This window comes from Rhinatrema bivittatum, chromosome 6 (genome assembly GCF_901001135.1).
Source record: "Rhinatrema bivittatum chromosome 6, aRhiBiv1.1, whole genome shotgun sequence".
Taxonomy (NCBI): Eukaryota; Metazoa; Chordata; class Amphibia; order Gymnophiona; family Rhinatrematidae; genus Rhinatrema; species Rhinatrema bivittatum.
In genome coordinates, this window is record NC_042620.1 from 258239566 (window position 1) to 258263793 (window position 24228).

The 24228-nt window shown below is 42.1% G+C and overlaps 1 protein-coding gene across 1 annotated transcript in view; it reads right to left on the reverse strand.

The window, feature by feature from the left end:
* The window catches only part of SETD1A (SET domain containing 1A, histone lysine methyltransferase), a 374529-nt gene extending 359334 nt beyond the window's left edge, over positions 1–15195 (reverse strand). Inside the window, exon 1 of the mRNA XM_029606903.1 lies at positions 15029–15195. The gene's annotated coding sequence lies outside the window, so the exon portion shown is untranslated. The remainder of the gene's footprint in view (positions 1–15028) is intronic.
* Between the last annotated feature and the right edge of the window lie 9033 nt (positions 15196–24228).

Sequence of the window (24228 nt, forward strand, 5' to 3'; positions counted from 1 at the left end):
AAACACGTTGTACAATAATGTTTCAATTTTGATGTGTATATTTTGCTAGATATTGATATTTTTATTATTAAATCTATTAAGGACCGTCATAACACCCGTGGTCTACACGCATTTTATGCCTGTGTTCTCAGCCACATCGGGTCATCTTTAATCATCAGTCCTAAAATAAATGTCTGGGCAATCTTCTTGCACTTTTGCAGTTTTTTTTACACTTTTTAATATTTTTATAATTATGTGAAGAAACTACATTAAGGGAAGTACCTTAATGGGTGTTATGACGGTCCTTAATAGATTTAATAATAAAAATATCAATATCTAGCAAAATATACACATCAAAATTGAAACATTATTGTACAACGTGTTATTAGCAGTGCTTACATAATCTTTGTATTTTGAATAAGCCTTGGATATTGTTGGTAGATTTCAATTACCCCAATATTGACTGGGTAAATGTAAAATCGGAACATGCTAGAGAGCTAAAGTTCCTGGATGGATTAAATGACAACTGTATGGAGCAATTGGTTCAAGAACCAACAAGAGGGTACAATATTAGATCTAATTCTCAGTGAAGAACAGGATTTGGAGAGAGGTAACAGTGGTGAGGCCACTTGGCAATAGTGATCATAATATGATCAAATTTGAATTAATGACTGGAAGGAGACAGTAAGTATATCCACAGCTCTAGCTCTAAACGTTCAAAAAGGAAACTGAGAAAATGAGAAAAAGTTAAAAAAAAAAAAAAAAGAAAAATCTGAAAGGTGCAGCTATAAAGGTTAAGAGTGATCAGCAGGCATGGACATTGTTAAAAACATTCCATCTTAGAAGTGCAGTCCAGATGTATTCCATGAATCAAGAAAGGTGGAAAGAAGGCCAAACAATTGCCGACACTATTAAAGTGAGGTGAAAGAGGCCAAAAGATCTTCATTCAAAAATTGGAAGAAGGATCCATCAGAAAATAAGATAAAGCATAAGCACTAGCAAGTTAGAGAGAATTGAAAAAGAAGTAGGCCGTAGAGGCAAAAACGCAAAAACTTTTTAAAATATATCCTTTGAGAGAATTGGCTGGACCGTTAGATGATCGAGGGGTTAAAGAGGCACTTAGGGAATATAAGGCCATTGTGGAAAGAATACAATTTTTTGCTTTAGTGTTTACTGAAGAGGATGTTGGAGAGATACCTGTTCCGGAAACAGGTTTTTCAAGGTGATGATTCAGATGAATTGAACCAAATCACAGTGATCCTGGAAGATGTAGTAGGCCAGATTGACAAAAAGAAGAGTAGTAAATCACCTGGATCGGATCGTATACACTCCAGGGTTCTGAAAGAACTAAAAAATGAAGTTACAGACCTATTACAATTAATCTATAACCTATTCCATTGTGCCTGAAGACTAGAAGGTGGCCAATGTAACCCTAATATTTAGAAAGGGCTCCAGGGGTGATCCGGGAAACTACAGACCGGTGAGCCTGACCTCAGTGCCAGGAAAAATCATGGAAACTGTTGTAAAAAATAAAATCACAGAACATTTAGATAGACATGGTTTAATGGGACACAGCCAGAATGGATTTAACTAAGGAAGCCTTGTCTCACAATACCCTGCATTTTTTTTGGAAGAGGTGAATAAACATGTGGATAAAGGTGAACCAGAAGATGTGGTGTATTTGGATTTTCAGAAGGCGTTCAACAAAGTCTGTCATGAGAGACTTCTAAGAAAACTAAAAAGTCATGGGATAGGAAGCTATATACTTTTTGTGGATTGCAAACTGTTTAAAAGACAGGAAACAGAATAAGATTAAATGGTCTGTTTTCACAGTAGAAAAAGGTAAACAGTGGAAAGCCTCAGGTATCTGTACTTGGACCAGTGCTTTTTAATATATTTATAAATGATCTGGAAAAGGATACGAAGAGCGAGGTGATCAAATTTGCAGATGACACAAAACTATGCAGAGTAATTAAATCTCAGGCAGATTGTGATAAACTACAGGAGGACCTTGAAAGGCTGGAAGATTGGGCGTCCAAATAGCAGATGAAATTTAATGTGGACAAGTGCAAGGAAAGAGATCTAGGCGTTATACTGAATAATACATTGAAATTGTCAGCTCAGTGAGCTGTGGCAGTCAAAAAAAAAAAGCAAACAATGTTAGGAATTATTAGGAAGGGAATGGCAAATAAAACAGTAGATGTCATGATGCCTCATCGCTCCATGGTGAGACCACACCTTGAATACTGTGTGCAATTCTGGTCGCCATATCTCAAAAAAGATATAGTTGCACTGGAGAAAGCACAGAGATGGGCGACCAAATTGATGAAGGGCGGGAACGGAACTCCTATGAGGCAAGGCTAAAGAGGTTAGGGCTATTCAGCATAAAGAAGAAATGGCTGAGGGGACATATGACAGAGGTCTACAAAATCATGAAAGACTTGAACGGGTAAATGTGAATCAGTTATTTACTCTCTCAGATAATAGAAGGACTATGGGGAACTCCATGAAGTTAGAAAGTAGCACATTTAAAACAAATCGGAGAAAATTCTTTTTCACTCAATGCATAATTAAGCTCTGGAATTCATTGCCAGAGGATGTGGTTATAGCAGTTAGTATAACTGGGTTTGAAAAGGTTTGGATAAGTTCCCAGAGGAGAAGTCCATAAACTGCTATTAATTAATAAGGAATAGCCACTGCTTGTTACCAGCACAGTAGCTTGGGATTTATGTAATGTTTGGGTACTTAGGAGAAATCCAACACAAAAGTAGGAGGGAATCTGCTCTCCAATTGTTATCAACACACAAAAAGTAATATAGAGCAGAGAATTGAAACAGTCCGATACTTTGTAAATTGGTAAACAAAGTTCCTTGTTTTATTATTATTTGTCCATTACTTCAAAACAGCTACTCCAAGAGCTCAAGTGAAATACAGAAGTTTTCCACCAGATCCCCCGACACGGACCGTGTTTCGCTTAGAGCTGCGTCGGGAGGGACTGAGCACAGTGTATTGTTTCAACCACTACAAACAAACAGAATAATATATTACAATAGTAAACTAAAGGACTATACAAGGACAAAACATACTGTTATAGTCCGGTTTGAAATTAAAGGAGAGCGGGCAAGGCTTACAGAAACACTCATTTAAAGACTTCGGCGGCTCTGCTCATCACGAGCAGAGTTCGTAGAACAAGCTAAGCAGATGATCCTACAGTTAGAGGAGAGGGGGTACCCTTGAAATGTTTTTAAAAAAGGCATTTAAGCGTGCACTTTTTGTGAACTGCAATTTTTTATTCTTACCGCAATCCCGCTCCTCAGATGGTTATATCAATTGCATCCTGCCTTTCTCCACTCACACTCGTGACCTCACCAACATTATTACACGCTACTGGCATATATTATCATTACATGAATGTTTGAATTTTCCTTTGAGATTTTCTTTCCGACGTGGCCGAAACCTGAGGGATAAACTGGTACATACACACTTTACAAACACAGCCCCTGTCATTTCCTCACCTTTTGGCTTTAATTCTTGTGGACACTGTTCGGTGTGCCCCCATTCACTCTCTAGTAATACTTTGACATCCTGTCACTCAACGAACATATGAATTAAAGTTTTCAACTACATGTTCTTCGTGGGGGGGGGGGGGTCATCTACGTGGTTCTATGTCCTTGTCCAAAGTTATATGTGGGCAAAACTATAAGATCAATCCGTACCAGGATCATTGAACATCGATCTAATATACATTCTAATCGAGACATGGCCCCTCTGGTCTCCCATTGGTCCTCACATAGGCACTCTGAATCGGATCTCAAATTTCTGGTTATTGATTTTATGTCTCCCCTTCACGAGGTGGGAATTTTGCTGAAATTCTTACACGTAGGGAACAGAAATGGATTTCTCGATTGGATTGTTTAGCCCCGAATGGGTTGAATAATTAAATTGAATGGTTCCGCTTTCTCCGACTGTATTTCTTAGTTAGCAATTTTTGATTGGTTGAAGTCATTTATGGTGCTGCTTTCTGATTGGTTGCCTGTTTCGCGCCATTTTACAGTTCTTTAAATGAGCGTTTCTGTAAGCCTTGCCCGCTCTCCTTTAATTTCAAACCGGACTATAACAGTATGTTTTGTCCTTGTATAGTCCTTTAGTTTACTATTGTAATATATTATTCTGTTTGTTTGTAGTGGTTGAAACAATACACTGTGCTCAGTCCCTCCCGACGCAGCTCTAAGCAAAACACGGTCCGTGTCGGGGGACCTGGTGGAAAACTTCTGTATTTCACTTGAGCTCTTGGAGTAGCCGTTTTGAAATAATGGACAAATAATAAATAAAACAAGGAACTTTGTTTACCAATTTACGAAGTATCGGACTGTTTCAATTCTCTGCTCTTTATTACTTTTTGTATGTTTGGGTACTTGCCAGGGTACCTGGATTGCCTACAGTTGGACACAGGATGCTAGGCTTGATGGATCCTTGGCCTGACCCAGTATGGCATGTCTTATGTACTCTAAACGTGCTGACAGTATGTCTAGTAGGCAACATCCAATTGATCTTAGGCTATTCATAGATCTATATATCTTTAGGAGTGTGCTAATACATTGACATAGTAGCACAGCCTCATAGTAAATGTCAGCAGAAAGAGACCCAAGTGGTCCATCCAATCTGCCCAGCAAGGTTTGTTTTTTTGTTTTGGTTTGGGGGGTTTTTTTTGGTTTTTTTTTAAAGGTAGTAACTGCCACTCCATGTAGGTTATCCCCTATCTTCTGTTATGAGTAGTAACTGAAGCATGTCATTGCTTAGGGCTGAAGCATGTCATTGCTTAGGGCCTTATGAATTATAGTCAAAATTTTATACTTTATTCTCCATTTAATTGGTAACCAACGGAGATGAAACAAAACAAGTGTATTATGTTCATTACGAGCAGCTACAGTTAAAATTCTTGCAGACAAGTTTTGTGGGGGGTTTTTTATTATCTGTAAGACTAAGCAACACTTAGGAAGTCCTAGACAGACTACATTCCTATGATCCCAATACGAAAGTCCATTCCATATTGTTCACACCCTGAAGTAAGAGGTGGAGACACCAAGCCTACCCGGCTAATTATTAATGGACCTGTCCTCCAAAGCCTTGTCCAAACCTTTTTTACACCCAGCTACGCTACTAGCCATGATCACAAACTCCAGCAACAAATTCCATAGCTTACTTATGTGAGCATCATCTCTCTGGTCAGTTAAAGCTGATGGCGATTCTCCCACTATTGAAAAAAATGAGGTTGGACAGACATAGTTGTGCTATTCGCAGACAGGATGCTAACAGTCCTTTTCTGACAAAAATAACTGAAAAAAAAAAAAAACACAGCACGTTTAAGATTGACACAATATTTAAGAGAAGTGGATGGACTGGATGAATGCCAACCTGGTTTTAGGAACGGCTATAGCATGGAGACAGCTCTTGTATCTTTAAATGTGATTCTCCGAATCAGGGGCAAGGGACAATTATTTTTAGTTTTGTTAAATCTAACAAACATGTTTGATTTGGTAGACCATCAAATTTTATTAAGATGTCGAGAGCTGGGTTTAGGTGGACGGGTTTTAAATTAATCGTTTCTTTTCTCGCAGAACTGTAGTGGTTCAAGTTAGAGGAGTGAGCTCAGGCCTTTTTGTTATGGACTGTAGAGTACCCCAAGGATTTCCACTATTTCCCTTGCTGTTTAATGTATTCTTGAAGCCTTTAGGCCATCTTATTAGGAGTTTAGGTTTTCAAACATTCGTGTATGTAGATGATGTGCCACTGTTATATCCAGCAGGGCTAAATTTAGGTGAATCTGTACACAAGGTTAATGACGGTTTGAAGGAAATTAGAAAGATATGTTGATATTAAATGAGAATAAGACAGCATGAGTGTTCGTTCCTGAAGGACGACAGTAGCCGCTGTCTGAGGTAAAGATATTAGACCCTCAGAGATTTAGGATTGCAGTTTGATCAGGAGGTCTGTTATGAGACCTATTACTATGATAAGAAGGGTTTTTGCAAAACTGTCTCAACTATGAAAATTATAGGCTATTTTAAGCTTTTCAGTGTTTTGAACTATGGTGCAAACCCTAATCTCTCCTGTATTTGACTATTGCAATAGGTGTTAGTAGGACAGCCTGATAAGTGTATACAACTAATCCAGATTTTACAGAACATGACTGCAAGACTGATTTTTTCGTGTCTACAGCAATGGAGTACAAGGCCTATTAGGGAAAGAATTAAATTCAAAATGATTGTGGTGTTTAGGGTGGTTTGGGGGTAGGGTGCTGTTTATTTACAGAAATTAGTGAAAAAAAACATGCCCCCCCAAGCGTAATTTACAATCATTAAATGGTGTGCTGGCACACATTCCTTCTGTTTGGGAGATAAGATGTCTCATTGAAAAAGGATTTTCTCAGTAATTGGTCCAGAAATATAGAATTCTGCACCTCTTGATGTCAGGCAGGAGCCAATTACTTGTCATTTCATAAAAAGATAAAAGCCTGGTTGTTTCCTGGTCTTTTGAGTCTCTGGAATCTAAGAGTTCGGCAGATGGTTTATTATTCTATTTTAGTTTAGTTTTTATTATGTTAATTTTATTTTAAGACTGTATTTTGTATAAATTGGTTTTAGGTTGATTGTCTATATATATTGTATTTCTGCTGTTGTACACCACACCGGTCAGGTTCCATGTGTATTATAACACAACTGGGAAATAAATGTGGGCAAGTTCGAAGTGATGCTCATAGAGAAAAATAATCCTGATTTTGTGAACTCAGTGCTGGCTTCAGATTTTACCACCCAAGAAAAGGACCTTCGACTTCAGTGATATTGTAAGACAGGGTTAGGAATTGGGGGGGGGGGGAGGGAATTATCTGTATTGACTTCTCTGCACTTCCACCGAAGGCCAAGATCACTTTTCTCCCCACCTCTGCCTACTTTCCTGCAGGGGTCGGGTGGGTGATGGCCTCATATCTTGGGTGGCTTGCAGGATGAGCACCACCAGCCACCACAGCATAGGCCACTACAGCATCCCACAGCTAGTGGGATGAACCGCCCCATTCCTCCATCGGGAGAATTTCTGAAACCTGCAGGCTTATGAGATCAGCAACCAGGAAGTGCCAGAGCCCAGACTGCAGGTTTCAAAATGCTCATGGTGAAAAACTAATAGCGCCATAAATATCTGGGCATCTTTCCTGGTCTCTGGAGCCTTGAACTATGGTAAATTCATTAAAAGTAATTTTGCTGCAGTTCACAAAAATTCCAGAGAAATACCCACAGTACCTGAATGTAATCCGCTTTGAAGTGCCAAAAAGCAGAATATAAAAAAATAAAACAAAAAATGAAATAAACAGAGTAGAGGAGTAGCCTAGTGGCTAGAGCAGCAGGCTACGAACCAGGGGAAGCTAGGGTTCAAATCCCACTGCCGCTCCTTGTGACCTTGGGCAAGTCTCTTCATCCTCCATGGGTTGTGAGCCCTCTAGGGACAAGAAAATATTTAAAGTACTAGAATGTAATCTGCTTTGAAGTACCTGAAAAGTGAAATATAAATCAAATAAGATAACCCAGTCTGACCCAACAGAAAATTACTACTGCTTGGAATCATTGAGGAAAATACATTAAAACTCTTCAGCTCAACATGCAGCAACAGCCAAAAAAGGAAACAGAAAATGAGGAATTATTCAGGAAGAAATAGAAAATAATAAATTGGAAATATAATGCCGCTCTATTGATCTATGGTGTAACTGCATCTTGCATGTTGTGTTCAATTCTGTTCACCACATCTCCAAAAAGATAGAACTAGAAAAAGCACAGAGAAGGGTGACAAAAATAATTAAGGGGATGGAATCACTCCTTAATGAGGAAAGGCTAAACAGAGCAGGGCTCTTCAGTTTAAAGAGACAACTGAGGTGTGGTGGAATGAATTAATAGGGAACAGTTATTTACTCTATCATATCGCTCTTAGATTAGGTGTCACTCCATGAAACTAACTAGTAGTAGATTTAAACAAATTTTTGTTGAAGCTTAAGGACCTATTCACAATCCTCAATAGCTCCTTCAATAGATCTGTTAATAACTGTATTTAAAAAGCAGGGCAAAAATCAAACTGACATGTCCTCCTACACCTAGCCAAAATCCCTTATCACTCCTTCACTCCCATCAAATACAAATCTTCCATACCCGACCTCTCCTCCTCTATAACCCTCAATTGCACAACTCCCACCCTACCCATCAAATCCCCTTTATTTCCTATCGCCTCCTCTTCCACTTATAATCCACAATCTTATACCAAAATGTCACAAAATTAATCTAGTCCAATATTTCCGGCATAACCTCGAGAAGTACTAAATTTTCATAAAAGCATATGAACTTCTCCAAAAATATCTCTCACGGTCTATTCTCCACCTTCTCAATCTGTTTCTCAAAATAGTTTTAGCTTGGCTAATCTTAGCATAACAATTAACCAATTTACGCCATCTCATTTGGTCATCCTAACAGTGCAATTTCATCCATCTTCTTTCCAACCTCCCTTCTAAGAACCCCCAGCTCCAAAGAGAACCATGGGACAGATGACAATTCTCTTTCCTATAACCTTAACTGATGCCACCTTATCTAAACTATATCTCAGCAAAGAATTCCCACTATGCATCAACACCGACCCCCTCCACCCCAACAAACCCAGGAGGTCCAATTTATCAAAATAAAATTATCACACACAATTATTGTTCGGTTAAAGGATCGTGGGGGACGCTATGTGAATTCTCAGGCGGAGATCGAGAGTAGGTTTATGGAATACTACACGGAACTATATGGGCAGAAGGGACAAAATTCTGAAACCACAGCTCAATTTTTCCAAAATATACAATGGCCTCGCTTGACTTCTGCACACCAGCGGTTGTTAAACCAACCCATTACAGACCTAGAAGTGTATGCGGTGATACAGGGTTTGAAGCTGGGAAAGGCCGCGGGGCCAGATGGGCTGGGGGCGGAGTACTATAAAATGCTTACATTCCATTTTTTGACCCCGCTGTCCAAATTTTATAACGACGTGGTTAGTACCATGACTTTGCCAGAGGGGATGAATCAGTCGGTCACGGTGGTTTTGCCCAAAAAGGGCAAAGACCCTGCTGAGGTGGGCTCGTACAGACCCATTTCCCTGCTCAATGTAGATTTAAAGATTCTAGCAGCAGTACTCGCGGCCCGGCTGAATCTCATCCTGCCCGGGCTCATAGGAGGGGATCAGACTGGGTTTGTTAGGGGGCGCCAGGGCGTCCGTAATGTACGGCGTCTTATTGCCGCCCTGAGCTATCATTCTGCGGAAGAGGCTATGATTTTGAGTCTTGATGCTGAAAAGGCGTTTGACTCAGTGTCCTGGGAATATCTGTTCTGGATGCTGGGCCAATATGGCTTCAATGGGGCTTTTGTTGCCTGGCTCCGGGCTTTATATAACTCCCCCAGTGCTCGCCTCTTATTAAATGGGGTCCTTACTGCGCCTATTGGGTTAAAATGTGGGGTGCGGCAGGGCTGCCCACTGTCACCTCTTCTTTTCGTACTAGCAGTCGAACCCTTAGCTCTCCGGCTGCGGGGGGAGAGGGGGTTTTCGGGGCTTAGTTTGAGCGGCCACCTGGTTAAGACGGCTCTATTCGCGGATGATATCCTGCTGTTTGTTGGGTGGCCACGAAGCAGTGTGCCGGTAATTATTACGATCTTTGACCAATTTAGGGACATAGCGGGGCTCAAAATTAATTATTCCAAATCTGAAGCATTGGCGCTGACACCGGGGCTCCAAAGTGGTTGGCAGCCCTCATTCCCTTTTACGTGGGCGCCGGGAAAGCTGCGGTATTTGGGGGTCTGGGTCCCTCGGGACCTGCGTCTTCTGTACGACTTAAATATTAAGGAAAAAATAGATGCTATTCTATTGCAGCTGACGGCATGGACTCTCCTCCCGCTGAGTTTCTTCGGGAGATGTGCGCTGATTAAAATGATCCTGGTTCCTAAGCTCTTATACCTGCTCCACATGCTCCCCTGTTGGTTACAGGTCAGGGGTGTGCAGAGGTTACATGGGGGTTTGTCTCGATTTTTATGGAAGGGGAAGCATGCGAGGATAAAATATACTGTCTTACAACATGCTCGGGAGACGGGAGGGTATGGGGTGCCTGACTTTCGACTCTACAATGCTGCCTGTCAATTGTGGTTTGTGGGGGAATGGCTTACGGGGAAATATTGTTATTGTGAAGAGGGTTTACTTTCTAGTATGTCTGCTCCCTGGTTGCCTCTTTCTCTCCTTCAGGTGGATATGAAAAAATTGCAAGCTTTGACCTACCCGAGATGGCTGTTATCCCCGTGTATTAAGGCCTGGTGCTGGCTGCGTCAACTGACTGGGTTGAAGGGCTTTTCCTCGCTGTTGACGCCGCTTCTAGGTAACCTGGACTTTCGCCCCGGGCTGGACTGCCGTGGTATTTTTCAGTTCTGGGCCTCTAAGGGAGTGAACTACTTATATCACTTGTTTGACTCAGACACTCATGAGATTCTGGACTTCCAAACTTTGACTAGAAATCATCACCTGTCGCCTAAACATTTTTTTGGATATCTAAAGGCGCGCCACTACATTCAGACTTTTCGATGGTCTAAGGAGGAGGTGGCTGCAGAATCCAGTTTTGCCACTAACATATCTGACACCATCAGTGTGACTAACTCGATTAAGAGCTGGAAGCGCTTGTGCGGGGACTATAAAAGGCTTGATCACTTAACAGTTTTGGCTACTCGATGGTCCTCTGTACTGCAAGATACAGTGACTCCTGAGCAAGTGAAACGTTGGTTTCAGTCTTTACACACCCAAAATCCGGACCTGGGGCTTCGGGAATTACAATATCGTATTGTGCATTTGTCATACCATGATGATGTCAGGAGGTTTCAGATGGGGCTCACTGATACCCCGCTCTGTATAAAATGTGGTGGGGAGGAGGGTACCTTGGTTCACAGGCTCCTCCTTTGCGCGACGGTCACTCCCTTTTGGACCCGGGTGATGCAGACTATTTCTCAATGCACCGGTCTTCCCACACATTGTAAAGGGCAGGCACTGACTACTCATCCACTGTACACTTCATGCCCTTGCCCACCTGCCAAGGCCAAATTTGCACGGCTGGCAATGCTGCTGGCGTGCAGGACTATCCTTGCCTTATGGGTGGAACCACAAGGTGCGCCCTCCGAGGCGGCTTGGTATACCAGGATGACATTGGAGCTGCAGCTGGAGCATCTGGATTGCATCTCGGGGCACCGTACAAGGGACCAGGCATATGAAGAATGTTGGCAGACTTTCTTTCAGGGACTTCCCGGAGGGACACAAGCTAACTTGCTTATCTCTGGCTATTCTAACGATTGGACTTAACTCAATTCCACGGACTTGGGAAGGGGACAGGGGGGGTGAGGGAGGGGAGGGGGTGGGAGAATGTGTGTGTGTGGCTGGGGATGGATGGGTAGGGGGGAGAAGGTGGGGGGAAGGCCGTGTAGGGTGCAGAACCACACTCTACATGGCGGACTATTGCTATGGCGGGGGAGGAGGGTAAAGGTTGTGGGTTTGGGGTCTGAGTAGGGGAAACAAAACAAGGAAAAATGGAAAATGTGGGTCACGAGTCAGGGGTCGCTAAGATATTGTTTGTTGGTATGGTTAAACGTTTCTGGGAGAAGTGGCTGTTCTTAGAGTGTTTTTTAGCTTCTGCCCTGTATTCTGTCTATGTACCTTTGGGGCGTGTTGGGAGCTGTTTCCGTTTTTCTGGACCGACCACTGCTCTTGACTCAATAAAAATTATTTTGATAAAAAAAAAAAAAAAAATTATCCCACACAACCCCTTTACCCATCTCCCACCTTAAAACAAATCTATAAACTTTAAATATTAAATTCCATATGCTTTTCAGAAGTACAGTTCCCTAGTCTCACAAAGTCCCCCTGCAATTCCTTATAATCTGCTCAGGAATAATTTTGTGTCATCTGCAGATCTGATCACCTTGCCTGGTGCTCCCTTTTCCAAATTATTTATTTATTTAATGCTTTTATATGCCGAAGTTCGTATGGAACATCACTTCAGTTTACATAAAACGGATAGAGAGGAGGAAATGGAAAAGGAAGGGAAGAAGAAAAATTACATAATAACAGATAACTGTTTTCTGCGCCTCTTTCACCACAGCTTTAAACTTCATATTTTCCACTTTACTGCATCATATTCCTGAAAGCCTTCCTGAGTTGGTGTGTCATGCCTCCTCTATGGCCATATTCAAGCCCCACCTAAAAACCTACTTTTATTAGCTTCATTTTAAATCTTAAACTCTAGTTCTTCCCAACTTGTCCATGTTAATCACATTTATGAATGTTTATCAACACTAGTCCCATTATTCACTTCTCTATTGGGAAAACCGACCATGTAGATCTACTTTCTGTTTCATTTTAATAAAGTTACCAATCAATATTAAGACATTGCCTCTATCTCAGAACATTTTAATTTCCTGAGAAGTTTCTCACATGGGACTTCATGAAACACCTTCTGAAAATCCAGACACTATTTTCATTTATAAAAGCAGGTTAAATGATCAGAAGACTTGAAGCACTACTTTCAAATCTCAGTGCTGTGATTTGACTTCTTATAATACCCTTTCAGAATTTTCCAAAAGTTTGTTTGGGTTAATGCTAATTTTGTAAATGTTAGTGTATTATACTGTATGGAAACCTTTTTATTCATTCTTCTGACAGGGCCTCTGAACACTGTCTCTGCAGCATAGAGGGGATACTGTCTTCCACATGGCATTTGCCACCAAGCCAGCTTAATTTTATTATATAAGGATTTCATGGGTGGGAAGATTGTGGGTAAAAACTAGCACAGCTCCCACTTCATGAAAGGAAGACAGGATTTTGTGTGCATTTCTCTCTCTGTTCTCATGAACAGTGAAAATAAAACTGAATCCAAAATATGTATTCTTTCTCTCTCACCCTCATTTATGAACAGAAGGCATAAAAGCTCTCGTTACTCCTCATTCGTAAGCAGTGGAATAATGTTTTTACCTAATGGAATTAAAAGTTTTATTTCATGCTTCACCTCACTTATAAGCAACTGTGAGAAGCTGTAATCACATAGTAATGTATTCTCTCTCTTCCTTACATAAGCAGTAGGGATAAAGCTTTTACCAACGAGCATCTATTCTCTTTTTCCTTCTTTCTACAGCTCCTCATTACCTCTCTCTTTATACCAAATACATTCCTCCTCAAAACTTCCATCAATCAGGCAAGCTGCTGTTTTCTGGTCCTCTCTTTTTCACCACAGCTTTAAACGTCATACTTTCCACTTTACTGCATCATATTCCTGAAAAGCCTTCCTGAGTTGGTGTGTCATGCCTCCTCTATGGCCATATTCAAGCCCCACCTAAAAACCTACTTTTATTAGCTTCCTTTTAAATCTTAAACTCTAGTTCTTCCCAACTTGTCCATGTTAATCACATTTACTGTAATATGTAATAAATAAATTTCCTGAAATGTATTTTCTCTGTCTGTATTGCAAGGTCCATGGAGCAGGGATTATCCCTTATTTATATCTGTATACTGCTGTTTAAATCTCAGAGTACCATAACAATAATAAGTAGTAGAAGAAACAGATTCACCAGTAGGATAAAGCTTTTATCATGGAAGTGTATTCTCTCTTTACCTTGTAATTTTGACCAATTTTTAAATCATAGACAGATATTCTCACCCCTCATTTAGGAGCAGCAGGGGGGGGGTAAAGTTTTGACATTACAGGCATATATCCACTCTCTTTTCACCTCATTCATGAATGGTAGGGATAAAGCTGTTGTCCTATAGGAGTGTATATTCTCTATCCCTTCATTTGTAAACTGTTACCTCATGGGAGTGTATTTCCTCTCACTCTGATAGGTTTTTTTTTCTATATGGGAGGGTATTTTTCTCACTCATGAGCTTTTTACCTTCTCGCCTGCCACTCATGAAAATGGAATAAATGTTTTATCTAATGAATATATACTCATGCTTGCCCCTTCCCACCTTCCCCTACTGATGCACGATAGGAACAAACTTCTAACCAAACAAGCATCATCTCCCCTAACTTTTGAGCAACATGTAAAAAGCTTTTACCACAGAACGTATATATTCTCTTACTCCTCCAACTCTTGCAAGCAGAACTGAGAATTATTTTACCTCGTGGAGGTGTATTCTCACTGTCCTCTATATATATATATATATATATATATATATACACACACACACACATCTATTAAAAAAAAACCAACAACAAATCTCGCTCCTGAAGTGATAATATTCTAGACGTTCCTAATGCTTACCCCTTACAAACTGACAGGAGTTTAGGGTAGGAAGTCTCTGCCATTGCTGTCGCCCTTCTCTGACGTCAGAAATAAAGCCTCATTGCTTTCCTTGTTTTTTTTGTTGGGGGGAGGGCGGGGGAAGCGAAGAGAAAAGAAACATGCGGGGCCCAGTGCGCATGCGTAGTCCAACGTTCTCAGCAAGAACCAGCATCGCCTTCCGTCTCGGCGCGCAGGGCCACAGCAAGCTGCAATACAAACCAACCAAAAGGAACGGAAGGGTCCATCTCGACCCCTCAAGAAATCCCACAAAACTAGGCACCACTCGCACGCAAAGCAGCAGCCAATCCTCTCTCAGAGAAAGGAGTGCGAAACCTTTAATCTTAAAAAAAAAAAAAAAACCTATTATAGCCAGGCCCCGCGCGCGCTCCTCTTAAGAAGCTTTTCTCAACTTGAGACCACTACATTACTTCACGCGCCAGGCGCCTCGGAACTAACAGAGACGAAGCCTCTACTTTCTCTTCCACTATAATAATAAAGGCGCGGAACAATCCCCTATCCCCTCCGCTCTGCTCGCGCGTTAGAACGTTAGGGCGAGCATAATGCTAATCCGAGAGAGCGCGCGACTAACCGTCACCAACCAAACCAGTCACCACAACTGCCGGCCACCACAGGGCCCCGGCCCCGTCCCTTTCTCTCTGCCTGCCTCGGTTCCTTACCGGCCGCAGTCTCTTCTCTGACAGGCGAGTATTCGATCTCTGCTTTAGGGGCCGCTCGTTGCACCCCTCAATGTCTTTCTTCGTCTGTCTATTCGCGGCCCGCGGGGCGGATGAGAGAGATAGAAGCGCCCTGCGCTGCTGACCCAACTACGCCTGCGCACGTCCCGGGCTGCGGCCTCGGACGGGAGGGGAAGGTGACTGTAGGTGACGTCATCGCGCCAGCGACGCTGTCGCACTTTCCAGTTTTGTGATTATAGATGTAAAAAGGAGTTAACGAAGGGTAAATTAATGTGAGGGTATAAAATAAAGATACATTTTTGTTATTTATTGATTTCATGTATGTGATGAAAGTTTCTGGAGTCTTCAAAAGTCTGCGATTTAAGTTACGAATATGCTGATAAGTTTACTGTGTATAGTTTTCGGGTGGGCCCAGAAAAAAATTCTTGCTGTGTGCGAATGTGTAGAGAGAAAAATGTTATAGTAAAGGGTTATTATATAATGTCACTGATGTATACACATCCCCGAAGGCTGTGGTCGTATTTCATTGGTATACGTACAGAACCAACGGCATATGTTGCGAATTATAATTTTTATATATAGCATTGAGTTTACATACTGCATAGCTTCTATATGCTGTTTTAGGACAAATTGTGTGTATATATGTAATTACAAAATTGTAGTTATACTTTGGTTTCCCCCCCCCAGTTTGCCCTAACTAGGGAATTTGCCTTTCGCCACAGAATCGCAGCAAACTGCTCTCCATGAATTTGTTGCTTCCTGCTGTTGCCACTGCTCTATCAGAAGCTAACCTAGCAACTGCCACTTTTCAACTTGCCGCTAAAAGTGGCTGCTGCAGTTTTCATGTTCTGTCTTTGGGCTTGTCCAGTGACTACTACTATTTTCATCATCTCTTATTCGGCCAAGCTGGCCCAGTGACTGCTGCTGCTGTCAGCTATTCTTACTGCCACAATTGAAGTTCGCCCGATAACTGCTACACTTCCCGCTGGAGGGTGCCTGGCTGACAGTAAAGAACCCTGCAGAAGACGGTAGTGAGCCATATCAGTTGGAATAGATGGAGGTTCAATAAACATAAAACATACTGGGTGCAAAGATGATAGGTGTGAAGGACTAAGGAGGGTAAAGAAGAGAGACTGGAAGGAGTAAAGACTGTAGAAAGGATTAAAAAAAGAAATTGATGACGAAAGAGAAAGGAGAATGGATGTGATAAAACAAGACAGATATGATGAATTGGGTGAAAACATGAAGTTAAAAAATTGCAATAGAGAAGGAAAGAATGAAAAGAAAATATCCAGACATACACTAGAGGTTTGAACTATTTTAAAAGAATATTTTTGCTTATTAAAACATTTAACCTGTATTTAAATGTATGCAAATATGCCACATTTAGAAAATTCTGCGGCAAAGTTTGAAAAGGTGTATTTGCCTCTACACCTGAACTGCCTAAGGAAACTCAAGGTCTTGGTTACAATATACACCAGTGACCAAAGGGATATGTATATTTTTACATGGGGTAGGAATTAAGGTATGGGGTAGGTTTGAGAAAGGGATGAGTATATTTCTCTGTGTGATGGGAAAGGGGGAATTAATGCCTGCATTTTCTTTTTATTTATTAATTTAGATTTAGATTGTGCTTTTCATTGGTAGCTCAAGCTGAAATACATTCAGGTACAGTAGGTATTGTACACTGTCTTAATATGTTGAGGGAAGAGCAATCTATCAAATTTTCTCCATGGTCAAGCAGGACTGAATTAGCCATAACATGGGATAGTTCATCCAGTGGTACCAAATAGACCACTCTGAGCTCAATAGAGGTTTTCCCCTACTGAGCATGTGCAGCAGTTCCTGTGAGCTCCTCAGTCATTTTTTGTCCATGCTACAGCCCACACATTTACCTCTCTCATAACAATTTTCTCTTCTGGGCCTCTCAAGCCTTCTTTTTTCAGTGTTTTCTCTGCTTCGCTGTCCAGGCAGCCCCTCAACAACACTTTTCAGAGCTACAAAAAAAAAAACAAAATTGAAGAAAGAGAGAAAATGCCCAAGCTCAAGATGCCAGTCATCGGTGGCATCAAGGACTATATCTGTGGGCGAAAGATGTCTCTCGCTGACGGCCATGGCAATAATTACAAGTGTGTGTGGCCCTACCATGACTCTGCCAACTGTTATGATTGTGGCCGCATGGCCTCTAGTAGATCCGGACATACAAGATGATAGAGTTCTGGAGCCAAGGGAGCTCATCATTAGTGGGCGGTGAGTTGGAAAAAGGCTTCCCCCACTGCTGATGCAGCCCAGGGGTTCAAGCGACTTGAAGAAGCATCAAGCTTTAGACCATTTAAAAGTTTGGGTCAATAAGTGGGCGTGGGGATTCTGTCTCTTTAGTAAAGCAAAGGAGCCTGGTATAGTCGGTGGCGTGGCTGGCACTGATGAGGCATAAGATCTTGGCAGGATTGGTGTTGTGAAAGCAGTCAAAGCACAGACCGTCAGCAACACTAGTGCACATAGACTAGTGCCATCAGCACCATTCATGCATCGGAGCCATCAGCACCATTCATGCAGAAAACATTGGCGCCATCAATGCATGGTACTTTGGTGCACTCAGCACTATCGACATAGAAGAACCTGACACCATCAGTGCACCAAATTACCTTGGCGCCACTGATGCTTTTCTCGATGCTGGAGCAGAAGACACCGGTGCAAGAGCCAATGAGGAATGATTCGAAAACCTTGATTTCCACAGCAGTGCAGGCCCAGATGGTCAAGGCAAAAAACTTTCAATGAAGTTTGGATCCTGTACTCCTATAGATTGGGAGCTGAAAGCTAAATGCTGCAGTGATGCTATTGTTCATGCCTCACTCTGTTGGCTGGCTATGTTATGGGTGACCAATGGGATGCAGGAAGATCAGAGAGCAGCAGCTGTATAGAACAGACAAGCTTCCTGAACTGCAGTGGTGATGGGGAGGGCTGCTAATAGAGGGACTAGGAAAGGAAAAGAGGGATAGTAGGAGCTATAAGAAGGGTGAAGGAGCTGAGACAATTGCTAGGAGATAATTTAAAAGGGGATACTGACTGGGTGAGAATACTATTGTGAAGGTCTGTGAGAGGAAATGAAAGGAATTCTGGCTGGGAGAGGAGGAGGAAGTGAGAAGGGGAAGAGGGACTGGGAGAGAATCTGGGGGAAAGGGAGAGAAGTAGACAGGTAGTGAGGGTTAGAAGGCCTGGGAGAGGAGCTGAAAGAGGGAACATTGGCTGTGAAAACGGGAAAGTAGCTATAAGCTGGGAGAGAGGAAAGGGTGATAGGAGGGGTGAGTGGTTAGGTGAAAGAAGAGGAAGAGAAAATAAGAACATGCCATACTGGGTCAGAGCAAGCGTCCATCAAGCCCAGCATCATGTTTCCAACAGTGGCCAATCCAGGCCATAAGTATCTGGCAAGTACCCAAAAACTAAGTCTATTCCATGCTACTATTGCTAGTAATAGCAGTTGGCTATTTTCTAAGTCAACTTAATAGCAAGTAATGGACTTCTCCAAGAACTTATCCAATCCTTTCTTAAACACAGCTACGCTAACTGCACTAACCACATCCCCTGGCAACAAATTCCAGAGTTTAATTGTGCGTTGAAAGAAAAAGAAATTTCTCCGATTAGTTTTAAATGTGCCACATGCTAACTTCATGGAGTGACCCCTAGTCTTTCTATTATCCAAAAGAGTAAATAACTGATTCATATTAATCCGTTCTAGACCTCTCATGATTTTAAACACCTCTATCATATCCCCTCTCAGCCGTCTCCTCTCCAAGCTGAAAAGTCCTAACCTCTTTAGTCTTTCCTCATAGGGGAGCTGTTCCATTCCCTTTTTCATTTTGGTCGCCTTTCTCTGTACCTTCCCCATTGCAACTATATCTTTTTTGAGGTGCGGCGACCAGAATTGTACACAGTATTCAAGGTGCGGTCTCACCATGGAGCGATACAGAGGCATGACATTTTCTGTTTTATTCACCATTCCCTTTCTAATAATTCCCAACATTCTGTTTGCTTTTTTGACTGCCGCAGCACACTGAATGTTACGATTGTCGCTGCCCGACGTCTCCACTCCGCCCTCCTTACCTCTTTGGCGACTCCTCCCACGTTTGATGGACACCTGGCTGCCGTGGTGTCTGCCTGACGTTCTCTCCGACATCCCCAGTCCGACTTGGGCGCTGCATCCCGCCATGTTGTTCAGCTGCCATAGGGCACGCGCACCGCGTAGCCCTGCTTCTTATTCCTTCTTTGGTGCGAACCTTAGGGGCGTCCCCCTATGATGACGTCACACATCCCGGATACGAAAGCCTGCTCTGTTTGCTAGCTAATCGAGTTAGCAAGGGGACTCCTTATGGATGGGATTCGCTCTCCGTACCTAGCTACTCTGCCTCTCCTTTATTGGACTTACTCTATCGGGGTACCCGCTCCTCGGGGGCCTCTCTCTTCTCTTTCAGGTCGCTGTCTGGAACTGGTACTCGCTACTCGAGGGCCCATGTTCCCGGACTCGCTGCCTGAGCTCACTTCTGCTTGGAAGAACCCGCTGCCTACACCATCAGTAAGTTACCATCTCGATTCTCTCAGAGTTGTTCCCTGGAATCAGGTACTCGCTCCTCGAGGGCCTGCCCCTATTCCAGCTTCTGTGTTACCTTCCGGGAGAAACTGCTGTGTGAGTAAACTATCAATGAGGCTCCAAACCAGAACCCTGTGTATGCTCCACTGTACTCATTATCTCAGTTTCTCTCCATTACAGCACAGCCATTGAGGGATCGCTGTTCCAGTGTCCTGAGGGACTGGTCTGTAGTTTCCCGGATCACCCCTGGAGCCCTTTTTAAATATTGGGGTTACATTAGCCACCCTCCAGTCTTCAGATACAATGGATGATTTTAATGATGGGTTACAAATTTTTACTAATAGGTCTGAAATTTCATGTTTGAGTTCCTTCAGAACCCTGGGGTGTATACCATCCGGTCCAGTTGATTTACTATTCTTCAATTTGTCCATCAGGCCTACCACATCTTCTAGGTTCACTGTGATTTGGTTCAGTCGATCTGAATCATTACCCATGAAAACCTTCTCCAATATGGGTATCTCCCCAACATCCTCTTCAGTAAACACTGAAGCAAAAAAATCATTTAATCTTTCCGTGAGAGAGGAGTATAGAGGACTGGGAAAGGAGTTGTGGGGAGAAAAAGGAATGAGGAGGCAGAGGAAACAGAAAGTTTTCAAACTTTTATTTAAGCACAAAACAAGAAAAGGCAAGACACTATATACGAGAATTGCTTAAACTGCAGATTTCACAAAAATCAGTTTAGTCTTTTTTCCTGCCTTGCACATGCTTTTGAATATCCCATCAATGTGTGACAAAGTGACTTGTGAATAAATGTACTGCCTGTCTGAAGTTGTTATGGATGCATCAAGGGAAGCAATAATGTGCTCTTCTGGAGCCCAGCAGCTATCTCTACAGGGCAGCCAGTAAAATGACCTGGCAGGACGTTGGGGGTGCAATAAATTGACCAAGACATCACGTTCTTCAATTGAGACTTTGCATATATAGCCAATCCACCTGGAATTATCATAGATGCAAGCTAAATACTGTCCAGATTGGAAGCTGGATACTTGAAAGGCAGGAAAATATTCACGTTCATGTTCTAGAACACTTGAAATGAATGAGATGACATCATTTGAAATTTTGCTAATGGGACAAAGAAAAATTTGATACCAGGGACACATTTATCACAAAAGTTAGCTAGATCTTTTGGTGTCAAAATTTGGTTATTGAGGGGACGTTGTAGACTAGCACAGACAGTTAAACGTTTTGTGGTTCCTCCAATCCCATCACAGGGTGATTTTCCATGGCTGGTGCCAAAAAAGTTCCATACAGCTGTAACATGAAAGTAGTTACTTTGATTGCAAAGATGAATAACATTTTTAAAGTTTTTGTATTGAGCAGCAGAACCATTGCTAAAGTAGTGAATATGTTCCAAAACAGGTAAAACGCCCTTCAAATGCTCAATGAGTGTTCTCAAAAACGTATGCACAGCTATTGTGTTATGGCGCAAGCAGTCACTGATCATGCATATACAGAGACATTGGACATCAGGATTGCAATAGTAAACAGCAAAAGGGTGGACTGTTGCCTGACTATTTTCCCAATGAAATCCTTGCACTGCATCCTGATCAATAAAGGAATAATTTTCAATAGTTTCATCAAGATACATAAAACATCAGGATGGGCTAGGACTTGTCTGTCAAGGTAGTCATTATACCACAAAGAGCACAATGATGTCACAGGCCAGGGCATGTTCCCAAAATCTCTGCCACAACACACTGCTAACATGACATTACCATAGTTCCTTGTGAAGCTGATAGTTTTGCATGTTTAGGCTTGTATGCAGTAAATAACACAGCACAATAAAATGTCCATTTTAAGGGGTCATTTATAAAAATATGTCATAAGCTACAGGTATGGTAAGCACAACAAGCTTTGCTTCACTGTAAAATTTCACATCTCTAGCTCAGTTGTGTATTACACAGTAGGGCACCAAAGATGCCTCTTTTTAACATAGCGCACCCATGCATGCAAATGATGCTTATCGTTGGGGGCCTTGATTCTGACCAAAGCAAGATCGGGTCCAAAATGAAACAGGGCAACATTTGTAGAAAAGAAGATGCTCTTTCAAATGACATAAAAAAATAAGATTTAAAAACTACAGTAAAGATATTTGCACCTGAAAATTGGAAAAAAATTTGCATAAAAAAGTGACTGTGTCTTTATGTAATTATATCTTTGCTTCCAGTTGCCTTTAAAGCCTCTTAGTTCAAATCTTATACATATATGCCATGGGCCAAGACTACTGGTCCAGTCAGGGCCTGAATCAAAGTATAGGTTAGGAGCAATGAGTCAAAGTAAGCCTTATATTTCTTTTGAAAACATTTTAACATACTTTGCTGGCCCATAAAAAGGGAGGCAAGCTCAGGTTATGTTCCAAACTTTGTTCTGGGACTTACTACCAGGGGTTGTAATAATCCACAACATTTCAGGCCCATGACAGGTGTTATCAGGCTGCAGCACCTGGACAAAATGGCCATTTTAGATTGCATGGAGCAGAGTACTCACCGGTGACCTCTATTCAACTGCCTCTAGCTCTCCAACCAATGGAGATCCAGGTGAAAAATTTAGTATGGTTTTGTTTGAGCCCCTAGAGAACATCAGTGCAAAATTTTGTTTGATTTGGATGAGGTTGAGCATGGACCCCTGGTCCACTTGATATGGAATGACCCAATACTCTTTTGTAAGGACCAAGGTAAAGATAAATTGGGCTGATCCCAGATTCTCAATTAGTTCATCCTCTTAAGGCATCGGGTATGCATTGAGTTTTGAGACCTCATTGACCTTTTTAAAGTCAATGCAGAACCTTATGCTCCCATATGGCTTTAGCACCAGCACTATGGGTGAGGACCAATCAATGTTAGACTCCTCTATAACTCTAAACTGCAGTATCTCCTTCAGTCTCAATGATGCAGCGCCTGGCCTCAGAAATCCGATAAGGTCAATGCCACACAACTCCAGAAGGCATAATGTCGACATGCTGCCCCTAGGTGGGTATGATTTGGTAGGTTCAAGAAGATCTCCTTGTTTTGCTCCACCAGCTGATTTAAGTCAGCTGTCTGGGCAGTGCATAGCTACTCTACAAAAGGAATCTAGGTTCAGTCCCCTTCAGGTCCGAAATCTGGACCAAACTCTTCTTGGACCACTCTGCACACCTTTGCAACCCGTTTCTTCAGAAGGTTTATGTGGTAGATTTGTGTTTTCTTTCATTTATCTGGCTGGGCTATTTTGTAATCCACAGGCCCTGTTTTCTCCAACACTTCGTAGAGTCTTTGCCACCAGTTACAATTTGTTTTCCAAAGATAGGAGGAAGACAAGGACATACTGGAATACTCTTTGGACCATGGGGCGATTGTAACCTCCCCAGCCATTTTTAAGTGATTCTACTCTCGGAGAATGAAGTCAGTGAGGTTCTGCCTGGGGTTCCCTTCCTCTTCCTAAGTTTCACAAGCTATGTTCAAGATTCCTCTCTGCTTCCTCCTATACAGTAACTCAAAAGGAGAGAACCCCATTGAGTTCTCAGGTAATTTGTGGATTGTGAACAGCACATAAGGTAGCAATGTGTCCCAATTCTTCCTGTCTTCTTCCACAAATTTTCTTAACATTTACTTGAGCATGTGATTGAAGCGCTCAATAAAGCCATTGGTCTGCAGATGATACACCGAGGTATACACAGTTCTTATCTTGAGCAAGGTGAAGAGTTGTTTCATTACCTTGGACATGAATGGGGTTTCCTTATCTATCATCCCGGTCATGAAAAAAACTTGTGGTCGCCACCTTCAAGGTCTTCATATTCCATAGCGGTACTGCCTCCGGATATCTTGAGGCAAAGTCCAGAATGATGAGGATATACTTATTTCCTTGAGTAGATCTTTCTTATGGCCCCACTAGGTCTATGCTCACCCTTTAAAAAAGGGTTTTAATGGTGGGCATTAATATGAGATGTGCCGCCCGTACATCTGCAGACTTTGTGAGTTGGCAGGTAGGGCAGGACCAGCAATACATCTGGACCTGTTTAGGTAGGCCCAGCCAATAAAACTGTGCCAATATTTTCTCTTGGGTCTTTTCTCTCACAGGTAACCCTAGAGAAGGTGGCTGTATGCTAGTTGCATGACCACCTGGTGATAATGTTTGGGAACTAGGAGTTGTTCTATAAATCCTTCCCCACACTTCTCTTTGCGACCCAGTAAAGTAGGTCCCCTTTCATTACAAAATAAGGAGGAATAGGGTCTGTAATCTGCGTTCCAGAAACTAATTTTCCTTTCACTCTCTTTATATACTCCCAGGCCCACTTAAAGGACTCGTCCTCTCTCTTGGCCTGTCTGAAGTTTCTCAGGTCACTCCCATTTTTCCATTCAAAGGGACTAGGTATGATATTCTGGGTGGTTTACTGCTCTTTCCCTGACTCCGACCCTTCCTCCCCGGTTGCCCCCAAATTAGCAGCGTAACTGTATTTGTCCTGTTGGTGTTATCTCCGGGATTTAGGAGACTTAAAGTCTTTATGATACAAGACTGGATCTTCTAAGGGGAAGAGCTTTGGAAACATCAGTTCGTCGTA